An 11,242-nucleotide genomic window follows, 5' to 3' on the forward strand; every position below is an offset into this window, starting at 1 on the left:
AATATCCATCCAAACCCCAATCCAATCCACTGTGAGAAAGCTTCTCTAGCATGAATCCTTCATTCCTTTCCCAAGGCTCCGAAGGATTCCAAGTATGAGTAGTTTCTTTCCCAAGACAACTACTCAATGGAATTAGATCGAGAAGCTTTCTAACAAAATTCAAGAGAAAAGATTGAAGAAGAAGATAAACTATTATTGATTCATTGAATTACAATAGAGCTCCCTAACCCAATGAAAGGGGGTTTAGTGAATCATAGCTCTGAATTCAATTACAAAGAAAAGGAAAACTAGCTAAAAGTGAAAAGTAAAAGTCCACTCTAACTTAACTTCTATCCTATTTATACACTTTCTATATTGAGCTTCAGTTGTGCTTCTTGGGCTTTGAGGCCTCTCCTTGCTTTCCTTTTGCCTTGGGTTTATGATCCATAATCTTGATGAGGTTGTTGATCCAAATCCTGTAACATTTATTGAGCCAACTTAGTGATAATCAAATAATGACACATGACTCAATAAATTGAGATTTCAAACTCATCAATCCTTCAGGCCCAATCCCATAAACCATGATATTCAATTGGGTTTCATACCAAAGTAAGTTTAAGTTAATATTTGTGCTCAAAGACTAACTTAAATCACAATATTTTTGGCCCAGAAACCTTTTCCAAGAGTGGCGTTTAAGTTGTAGTTTAAGCTTAAACTGCAGCTTAAACGCCAGACACTTCCAGTGAGGCCTTTTGTAGAAGCACGTTTAAGCTTCAGTTTAAGGTTAAACTGAAGCTTAAACGTGGAAATGGAAGAAGGTAGCCCTGGAGAGTCATGTAGTCGAACACGTTTAAGCTTCAGTTTAAGGTTAAACTGAAGCTTAAACGTGGAGATAGGAAGGGCAGCCCTGGAGGTCGAACACGTTTAACCTCCAGTTTGAGGTCAAACTGGAGGTTAAACGTGGAAAAGGGTGGAGGCATACTGGAGGTCGAACACGTTTAACCTCCAGTTTGAGGTCAAACTGGAGGTTAAACGTGGAAGCTTAGAATGGTAGCCCTGGAGGTGTCGAACACGTTTAACCTCCAGTTTGAGGTCAAACTGGAGGTTAAACGTGGAAATGGAGAGAGCAACCCTGGAGTAGAAAAGCTATCGAACACGTTTAAGCTCCAGTTTGAGTCAAACTGGAGCTTAAACGTGGAATGGCTCCCTGGTACTCTTCCTGGTTCTGGCGTTTAACCTCCAGTTTGAGGTCAAACTGGAGGTTAAACGTGGAACTCCTCCCTGGGTGGCATACTCATTCTGGCGTTTAACCTCCAGTTTGAGGTCAAACTGGAGGTTAAACTTCAATCCCAGCATTCTTTATCCTTCATGATTTTGGCGTTTAAGCTCCAGTTTAGGCTTAAACTGGAACTTAAACTCCACATGTGATATTCCAGCTTCCTTTATTGATTTTGTTGCTTCCTTGCTTAGCCTCTTCTTCCCTGAAATCATCCAAACAATTGCATCAAAGTCTTGCAAAATTTCATGAGAAATCTTCCATTCATAGCATTTAAGTAATATAACTAAAACTCATGGAATTTGCATTAAAATCATATTGTTTGGATGGTTCATTACTTTGTTCTTCATTTAACCATTTTTGGTTACTTTAAGCTCAAGAAAATGCATAAAACAACTAAAACTAACAGAAAAATGCTAGTGAAACTAGCCTATGATGCCTTGGCATCACCATTGTAAGCCAATTCTTAGGGTCCGGATTCATACTTTGATCATGGTTCTTGGTGATCCATGCATTGGCATAGAACTCTTGAACCATTAAGATTTCGACTTGTTGAATGGGGTTGGTGAGAACTTCCCAACCTCTTCTTCGGATCTCATGTCGGATCTCCGGATATTCACCCTTTTTGAGCTTAAAAGAGACCTCGGGGATCACTTTCTTCTTGGCCACAACTTCATAGAAGTGGTCTTGATGCACCCTTGAGAGGAATCTCTCCATCTCCCGTGACTCGGAGGTGGAAGCTTTTGGCTTCTCTTTCCTCTTTCTAGAGGTTTCTCCGACTTTCGATGCCATAAATGGTTATGGAAAAACAAAAAGCTTTAGCTTTTACCACACCAAACTGAGAAGGTTGCTCGTCCTCGAGCAAAAGAAGAAAGAAGAGAGTAGAAGAAGAAGAAATAGAGGAGATGGAGTAGGGTTTGTGATTCGGCCAAGGGGGAGAAGTGTTATTTAGGTTTTGTGAAAATGAAGGAGTGAAGATGGGTTTATATAGGGGTGAGAAGGGTGTGTATGGTTCGGCTATAGAGGGTGCGTTTGGGAGGCAAAATGGTTTGAATTTGAATGGTGAGGTAGGTGGGGTTTTATAAAGGATGGATGTGAGTGGTGAAGAGAATGGTGGGATTTGATAGGTGAGGGGTTTTGGGGAAGAGGTATTGAGGTGATTGGTGAATGGGTGAAGAAGAAAGAGAGTGGTGGGGTAGGTAGGATATCTCATCCCTGCACTAAGTGGCGTACAAAACGCCCTTTTCTGCCAATCCTAGCGTTAAACACCAGGCTGCTACCCATTTCTGGCGTTTAACGCTAGCTTCTTGCCCATTCCTGGTGTTAAACGCCAGTCTGGTGCCCTTTTCTGGCGTTAAACGCCCAGAATGGTGCCAGACTAGGCGTTTAACGCCCATTCTGCTACCTTTACTGGCGTTTAGACGCCAGTAACTGTCTCCTCCAGGGTGTTCTATTTTTCATTCTATTTTTCACTTTGTTTTTGCTTTTTCAATTGTTTTTGTGACTTCACATGATCATCAACCTACAGAAAACATAAAATAACAAAGGAAAATAGAAATTTAACATAGAATAGTAACGATTGGGTTGCCTCCCACAAGCACTTCTTTAATGTCAATAGCTTGACAGTAGCTCTCATGGAGCCTTACAGATGTTCAGAGCAATGTTGGAACCTCCCAACACCAAACTTAGAGTTTGAATGTGGGGGTTCAACACCAAACTTAAAGTTTGGTTGTGGCCTCCCAACACCAAACTTAGAGTTTGACTGTGGGGGCTCTGTTTGACTCTGTATTGAGAGAAGCTCTTCATGCTTCCTCTCCATGGTGACAGAAGGATATCCTTGAGCTTTAAACACAAGGGAGTCTCCATTCACTTGAATGATCAATTCTCCTCTGTCAACATCAATCACAGCTTTTGCTGTGGCTAGGAAGGGTCTGCCAAGGATGATGGATTCATCCATACACTTCCCAGTCTCTAGAACTATGAAATCAGCAGGGACGTAATGGTCTTCAACCTTTACCAAGACATCATTTACAAGTCTATAAGCCTGTTTCTTTGAATTGTCTGCCATCTCTAGTGAGATTCTTGCAGCTTGTACCTCAATGATCCCTAACTTCTCCATTATAGAGAGAGGCATAAGGTTTATGCTTGACCCTAGGTCACACAGAGCCTTCTCAAAGGTCATGGTACCTATGGTACAAGGGATTGAGAACTTTCCAGGGTCCTGTCTCTTTTGAGGTAATCTCTGCCTAGTCAAGTCATCCAATTCTTTGATGAGCAATGGAGGTTCATCCTCCCAAGTCTCATTACCAAACAACTTGGCATTTAGCTTCATAATTGCTCCAAGGTACTTAGCAACTTGCTCTTCAGTAACATCTTCATCCTCTTCAGAGGAAGAATACTCATCAGAGCTCATGAATGGCAAAAGTAAATTCAATGGAATCTCTATGGTCTCAGTGTAAGCCTCAAATTCCCATGGTTCCTCATTAGGGAACTCCATGGAGGTCAGTGAGTGTCCATTGAGGTCTTCCTCAGTGGGAATCACTGCCTCTTCCTCCTCTCCATGTTCAGCCATGTGAGATGTTGTTATGGCCTTGCACTCTCTTTTTGGATTCTCTTCTGTATTGCTTGGGAGAGTACTAGAAGGGAGTTCAGTAATTTTCTTACTCAGCTGACCCAATTGTGCCTCCAAATTTCTAATGGAGGACCTTGTTTCAGTCATGAAACTTTGAGTGGTTTTGATTAGATCAGAGACAATGGTTGTTAAGTCAGAAGGGTTTTGCTTAGAATTCTCTGTCTGTTGCTGAGAAGATGATGGAAAAGGCTTGCTATTGCTAAACCTATTTCTTCCACCATTATTGTTGCTGAAACCTTGTTGAGGTCTCTGTTGATCCTTTCATGAGAGATTTGGATGATTTCTCCATGAAGGATTATAGGTGTTTCCATAGGATTCTTCCATATAATTCACCTCTTCCATTGCTGGGTTCTCAGGATCATAAGCTTCTTCTTCAGAGGAAGCTTCCTTAGTACTGCCTGTTACTGCTTGCATTCCAGACAGACTCTGAGGAATCATATTGACTTGTTGGGTCAATATTTTATTCTGAGCCAATATGGCATTCAGAGTATCAATCTCAAGAACTCCTTTCTTCTGAGTTGACCCATTATTCACAGGATTCCTTTCAGATGTGTACATGAATTGGTTATTTGCAACCATTTCAATGAGTTCTTGAGCTTCTGCAGGCGTCTTCTTCAGATGAAGAGATCCTCCAGTAGAGCTATCCAATGACATCTTGGATAGTTCAGACAAACCATCATAGAAGATTCCTATGATGCTCCATTCTGAAAGCATGTTAGAAGGACACTTTCTGATCAATTGCTTGTATCTCTCCCAAGCTTCATAGAGGGACTCACCATCCTTCTGTCTAAAGGTTTTGACTTCCACTCTAAGCTTACTCAATTTTTGAGGTGGAAAGAACTTTGCCAAGAAGGCATTGACTAGCTTTTCCCAAGAGTTCAGGCTTTCTTTAGGTTGTGAATCCAACCATGTCCTAGCTCTGTCTCTTACAGCAAAAGGAAAAAGCATAAGTCTGTAGACTTCAGGGTCAACCCCATTGGTCTTGACAGTGTCACAGATTTGCAGGAATTCAGCTAAGAACTGATGAGGATCTTCCAACGGAAGTCCATGAAACTTGCAATTCTATTGCATTAGAGAAACTAATTGAGGCTTAAGCTCAAAGTTGTTTGCTCCAATGGCAGGGATAGAGATGCTTCTCCCATAGAAATCAGGAGTAGGTGCAGTAAAGTCACCAAGCACCTTCCTTGCATTGTTGGCATTGTTGTTGTTTTTGGCTGCCATGGTTTCTTCTTCTTTGAAGAGTTCTGTTAGGCCCTCTAAAGAGAATTGTTCTTTAGCTTCTCTTAGCTTTCTCTTCAAGGTCCTTTCAGGTTCAGGATCAGCTTGAACAAGTATGCCTTTATCTTTGTTCCTGCTCATATGAAAGAGAAGAGAACAAGAAAATAGGGAATCCTCTATGTCACAGTATAGAGATTCCTTGAGGTGTTAGAGGAAAAGAAGAATAGAAGGAGGAGGTGGAGAAGAGGGAATTCGAACTTATCAAGAGGGACAGAGTTCGAATTGTACCTTGATGAGGAGTCTTAGTCCTTTAAATAGAAGGATGTGAGAAGAGGGGAAGAATTTTCGAAAATTAATTAAAAGATTTTAAAAAGAAATTTGAAAATTTGATTGAGATTTTCGAAAACTAAGATTGGGAAAGAAATAAAGTGATTTTTGAAAAAGATTTTGAAATTAGAAAAAGATATGATTGAAAAAAATTAATTTTGAAAAAGATGTGATGAAAAGATATGTTTGAAAAGATATGATTGAAAATCAATTTAGAAAAAGAAAATTTTTAAAATTAAAGTTGATTACTTGACTATCAAGAAATTAAAAGATATGATTTTAAAATTTAAAGTTTGATCCTTTCTTAATAGACAAGTAACAACTTGAAAATTTTAAAGTAAATCTTTAATTATAGCAAGGATTTTTGAAAATAGTAAAAATAATTATAAAATGGAAAGAAATTGATTTTGAAAGAGATATGATTGAAAAGATATGATTTGAAAAAGATTTGATTTTGAAAAATTATGAAAACTTGAAAAAAATGTGAATTAAAAACAAAATCTTCCCTCTAGTGTCATCCTGGCGTTAAACGCCCAGAATGGTGCCCATTCTGGCGTTTAACGCCCAAAACTCTTCCTTTTTGGGCGTTAAACGCCCAGCCAGGTGCCCTGGCTGGCATTTAAACGAGAGTTTTCCTTCTTCACTGGGCGTTTTGAACGCCCAGCTTTTTCTGTTTGATTCCTCTGCTGAATGTTTTGAATCTTCAATTCTCTGTATTATTGACTTGAAAAGACATAGTTTTTTAAAAAATATTTTTGAATTTTTGATGATGGAAATCAATAAAAATGCAGCTAAGATCAAATAAACAATGCATGTAAGACACCAAACTTAAAAGTTTGTATACTAAGGACTATAACAATGTAAAAATGCATATGAAAAACAACAAAACACACTAAACAAGAGAATTTAAAGATCAGAGCAATAAAATCATCAAGAACAACTTGAAGATCAATGAAGAACAATATGTATAAATTCGAAAAATGCAAGAAGAAGAAAGTCATGCAATTGACACCAAACTTAAAAATTGATACTAGACTCAAACAAGAAACATAAAATATTTTTTTTTATGATTTTATAAATTTTTTTGTGATTTTCGAAACTTATAAGAAAAAGAAAATAAAGAGACTCAAAACTTTTAATAAGAATTCCAGGAATCATGCAATGTTAGTCTAAAGCTTCAGTCTAAAAAGGATTAGACATGTTTGGCCAATCTTCAACAGAACATTACATTCAATAGCTAAATTGATGAGAATCAATTAGCTTTTGTGATGGTGGGAACATTACCTTGAAACTCTAGAATTCATTCTTAAAAATTTTGAAGAAAAGATACCTAATCTAAGCAACAAGATGAACCGTCAGTTGTCCAAACTCGAACAATCCCCGGCAACGGCGCCAAAAACTTGGTACACGAAATTGTGATCATCAACAATGGCGCCAAAGGACTTGGAGCTCTCAAACGTGAATCACACTTTGTCACAATTCCGCACAACTAACTAGCAAGTGCACTGGGTCGTCCAAGTAATAAACCTTACGTGAGTAAGGGTCGATCCCACGGAGATTGTCGGTTTGAAGCAAGCTATGGTCATCTTGTAAATCTCAGTCAGGTGGATTCAAATGGTTATGGAGTTTAAGGTGATGAAAATAAACATAAAATAAAGATAGAGATACTTATGTAATTCATTGGTGGATTTCAGATAAGCGTATGAAGATGCTTTGTTCCCCTTGAACCTCTGCTTTCCTATTGCCTTCTTCCAATCATTCATACTCCTTTCCATGGCAAGCTTTATGTTGGGCATCACCGTTATCAATGGCTACATCCCGTCTTCTCAGTGAAAATGGTCCTGATACTCTGTCACAACATCGGCTAATCAGTTGTCGGTTCTCGATCATGTCGGAATAGGATCTATTGATCCTTTTGCGTCTGTCACACGCCCCACAATCGCGAGTTTGAAGCTCGTCACAGTCAACCCTTCCCAGATCCTACTCGGAATACCACATACAAGGTTTAGACTTTTCAGATCTCAGGAATGGCCGCCAATAATTCTAGCCTATACCACGAAGGTTCCAATCTTAGATTAGAAACCCAAGAGATATGCATTCAAGCCATTGCTAGTAGAACAAAGGTGGTTGTCAGGCACATGTTTATAGGTGAGAATGATGATGAGTGTCATAGATCATCACATTCATCAAGTTGAAGAAAGAATGAATATCTTGGAGAAGAAATAGACTTGAGTTGAATAGAAAAACAATAGTACTTGTATTAATTCATGAAGAACAGCAGAGCTCCACACCTTAATCTATGGTGTGTAGAAACTCCACCGTTGAGAATACATAAGAACAAGATCAATGCATGGCTGAATGGCCAGCCTCCAAACATGTCTAAGATAGCATAAGACTTATCAAAGATTCAATGTATGAAAATACAATAGCAAAAGGTCCTTTTATAGAGAACTAGTAGCCTAGGGTTTACAGAAATCAGTAATTAATGCAGAAATCTTCTTCCGGGCCCACTTGGTGTGTGCTTGGGCTGAGCATTGAAGCATTTTCATGTAGAGACTTTTCTTGGAGTTAAACGCCAGCTTTTGTGCCAGTTTGGGCATTTAACTCCAGCTTTTGTGCCAGTTTTGGAGTTAAACGCCAGAATTCTTGAGCTGACTGGGAACGCCTGTTTGGGCCATCAAATCTCGGGCAAAGTATGGACTATTATATATTTCTGGAAAGCCCAGGATGTCTACTTTTCAACGCAATTGAGAGCGCGCCAATTGGGCTTATGTAGCTCCAGAAAATCGACTTTGAGTGCAGGGAGGTCAGAATCCAACAGCATCTGCAGTCCTTTTTCAGCCTCTGAATCAGATTTTTGCTCAGGGCCCTAAATTTCAGCCAGAAAATACCTAAAATTACAGAAAAACACACAAACTCATAGTAAAGTCCGGAAGAGTGATTTTTATTTAAAAACTAAGAAAAATATAATAAAAACTAACTAAAATATACTAAAAACAATGCCAAAAAGCGTATAAATTATCCACTCATCAATGTTTCATTTTGGGCTTTAAATAGGTTGAGTATCTCATAATTACTCTTTGCTTGTTAATTGCACACCAAGTGTTCGAGGAAATGCATGAATGCTGATGTGTGGAAAGCGATCCAACACAAAAACTCACTGGCAAGTGTACCGGGTCGCATCAAGTAATAATAACTCACAGGAGTGAGGTCGATCCCACAGGGATTGAAGGATTGAGCAACTTTAATTTAGTGGTTGATTTAGTCAAGCTAACAAGAGTTGATTTAAGTGAATTGTAATTGACAGAAGCTAAATTGCATGAATTGTAAAGGGAGAGAGAAGAATTGCAATAAATTAAAGAACTAAATAAGTAAAAGTGCTGAATCTTAAAGAACAAGTAAAGTAAATGACAGAAACTTAGATTGCAAGAAATGTAAATTGTTGGAATCTTAAAGAGTTCAAGGAGCTGGGATTGCAGAATTTAAACATGGAAAAGTAAATTGCAACAAGCAGGAAAGTAAAAGATGAATTGAGTTGAAATAAATCTCAAACAGAAAGGTAAATTGGCTTGAAGAAGCCTCAGCAGATAAACAGAAAGAAAAATGAAGGATCTCAGGGGTCAAGAGACTAGAATACCAAGTCTAGATCTCACTGCCTTCCTTGATCCAATTCAAAGATCAATTGCAAGAAAATTAAAGATCAAACAGTAGAAGAAGTAAATTCAAGTCTCAATTTCTCAAATGGTGCAGTGAAACAAAAACAGAGAGAGATCTCAAGGTGAGATTGAGACAGAATTTCCTTAATTCTCAACACCCAAGACTCAAGCAAAATATGTAGAAAAGAAGACAAGAAAACCCAGAGGAAAAGAATTCAATTCTCTTTCCCAATTCTCCCTAAAAACTTTAAATCTCAAGAACAACAAATAAAATTGAGCTCTCCACTGAAGTCCAGTAAAAAAATCTGAAAAGAAAAGCTCCTCAAAACTTAAATCCTAAGCTATTTATACACTCTCTTCTAATGACCATTAAGCCTTGAATTTGGGCCCTTGGCCTTGATGGAATTGGGTTGAAGATAGCCTCTTTTGATTGCACTTGGTCTTGAGAAGAAATCCGTTTGCACTATGGACTTTGGGATCATTCACGTTTGAGTCAACGTTTGAGGCAAACGTTGACTCAAACGTCTTCGTGTAATGGCATTATGCAAAACGGGTGGTTGCTGTCACTCATGTTTGAGTTCACGTTTGACGTCAAACGTGAGCTCAAACGTGATCCTCCCCAAGGCAATCTTCAGCCAACGTTTGACCTCACGTTTGAGGCAAACGTTGGTGCAAATATGGCTCCTCCTCCAGGGTGTTCTTAAGCCAACGTTTGACCTCACGTTTGAGGCAAACATTGGTGCAAACGTTGAGCTCCTCCCAGGGTATTCCTTAGCCAACGTTTGACCTCACATTTGAGGCAAACGTTAGCACAAACTTTGAGCTCCTCCAGGATGGCTGTGCTGTTATCCACGTTTGAGTTCACGTTTGAGGCAAACGTGAACTCAAACGTGATCTTCTCAATGCTACCTTTATTTCCATTCCTACCATCCCCTTTCTTCAACCTTCCTCCAAGCCTTTTGGTCACCTATCATCAATCAACAAATGCATCAAAGCTACACTAAAATCATGAGACTTCTTCTTATCCTTGACATATAAGCAATTATAGCACAAAACCTCATGAAAATGCATCAATTTACTCATGGTTGATTGAATCCAAGTACACATGAATTTCTACCCAAATGGCTTACTTGTAACTCAAGAAAGTTTATAAAACCTATTAAAAACAAAGGAAAAAGACTAGTAAAACTAGGCTAAGATGCCCTGGCATCACAACACCAAACTTAAATCTTGCTTGTCCCCAAGCAAGCATCAAATATAAGAGAGAATGACATGAAACAGAGAAGTGTGCATATCCTTATTGAGCATATAGTTGAATTTAGTTCATGGGGTTTTTATGCAGACAATGGTGGTTCATTTATTGCTTGCTATTACATAAGAGATGTTTCCTCAAAAGTTTACTAAGTTTGCTGCTATAAGGCTTTATTTTTGCTTGTTCCCTTGTTAACTTTTCCTTCTTTGTTTTGCTCAGAGAGCTTATTATTCTTTGAAGGCTTGGTGGCAAATGTTGCAGTAGCCTTTGGCTTAATTTTGCTCAACATTTCTTCACCACAGACACATGGCTTACCCTTTTCTTCCTAGGATCATTGATGCCCAGAATCTCTTTGGATAACTAAATTTTTTGTGGGTATGTTGCTCTTTATTTTGGACTTTCAGTTGGCAATCCCAAATCAGTTGATCTAAGTGGCCATGTTTTGAAATACTCCTCAGAACTTACTTGTCCAAGCATATCCTAGTACAAAAACACCACAGGCATGTGTCCTAGGGTCCAAGCTATTGGTGCCTAGCCTTATTGTTTGTTTTCTTTACCACTTTTGGCTTTTTCTCTTTCTTTTTCTTTCTGTTTTATTTCTTTCTCAAGGGATTTTTAATGATACAAGCCTTCATAACAACAAACCAGTTCACACTTCTAGGAAATGTCATTATACAGCTTTTATTTTATGAGCCATGTATTAAATCAACAAAAACCACCACTAACTTTCATTCTTACTTTTGCAACATTGGATATTCACTTTCTAATTCAAACATTTCTCTTTTATTCAGGCACATGGGAAACAAACCAAAATTCAAGGTAATGAAGGATGACAATTATTATGCAGATCAGCATTCTTGACAAACAATTTCACTTGCAACCAGAGGAACACTTTAGCAGGT

At 38.5% G+C, this 11,242-nt stretch overlaps 1 non-coding gene across 1 annotated transcript; it reads left to right on the forward strand.

Annotated features, from left to right (window-relative positions):
- The first annotated feature begins 4,595 nt into the window (after positions 1–4,595).
- LOC112781772 (small nucleolar RNA R71) lies at positions 4,596–4,703 on the forward strand. The gene has a single exon (XR_003192532.1). It is a non-coding gene; the product is annotated as a small nucleolar RNA R71 (small nucleolar RNA).
- The last annotated feature ends 6,539 nt before the right edge of the window (positions 4,704–11,242 follow it).

This window comes from Arachis hypogaea, chromosome 19, assembly GCF_003086295.3.
Source record: "Arachis hypogaea cultivar Tifrunner chromosome 19, arahy.Tifrunner.gnm2.J5K5, whole genome shotgun sequence".
Lineage (NCBI taxonomy): Eukaryota > Viridiplantae > Streptophyta > Magnoliopsida > Fabales > Fabaceae > Arachis > Arachis hypogaea.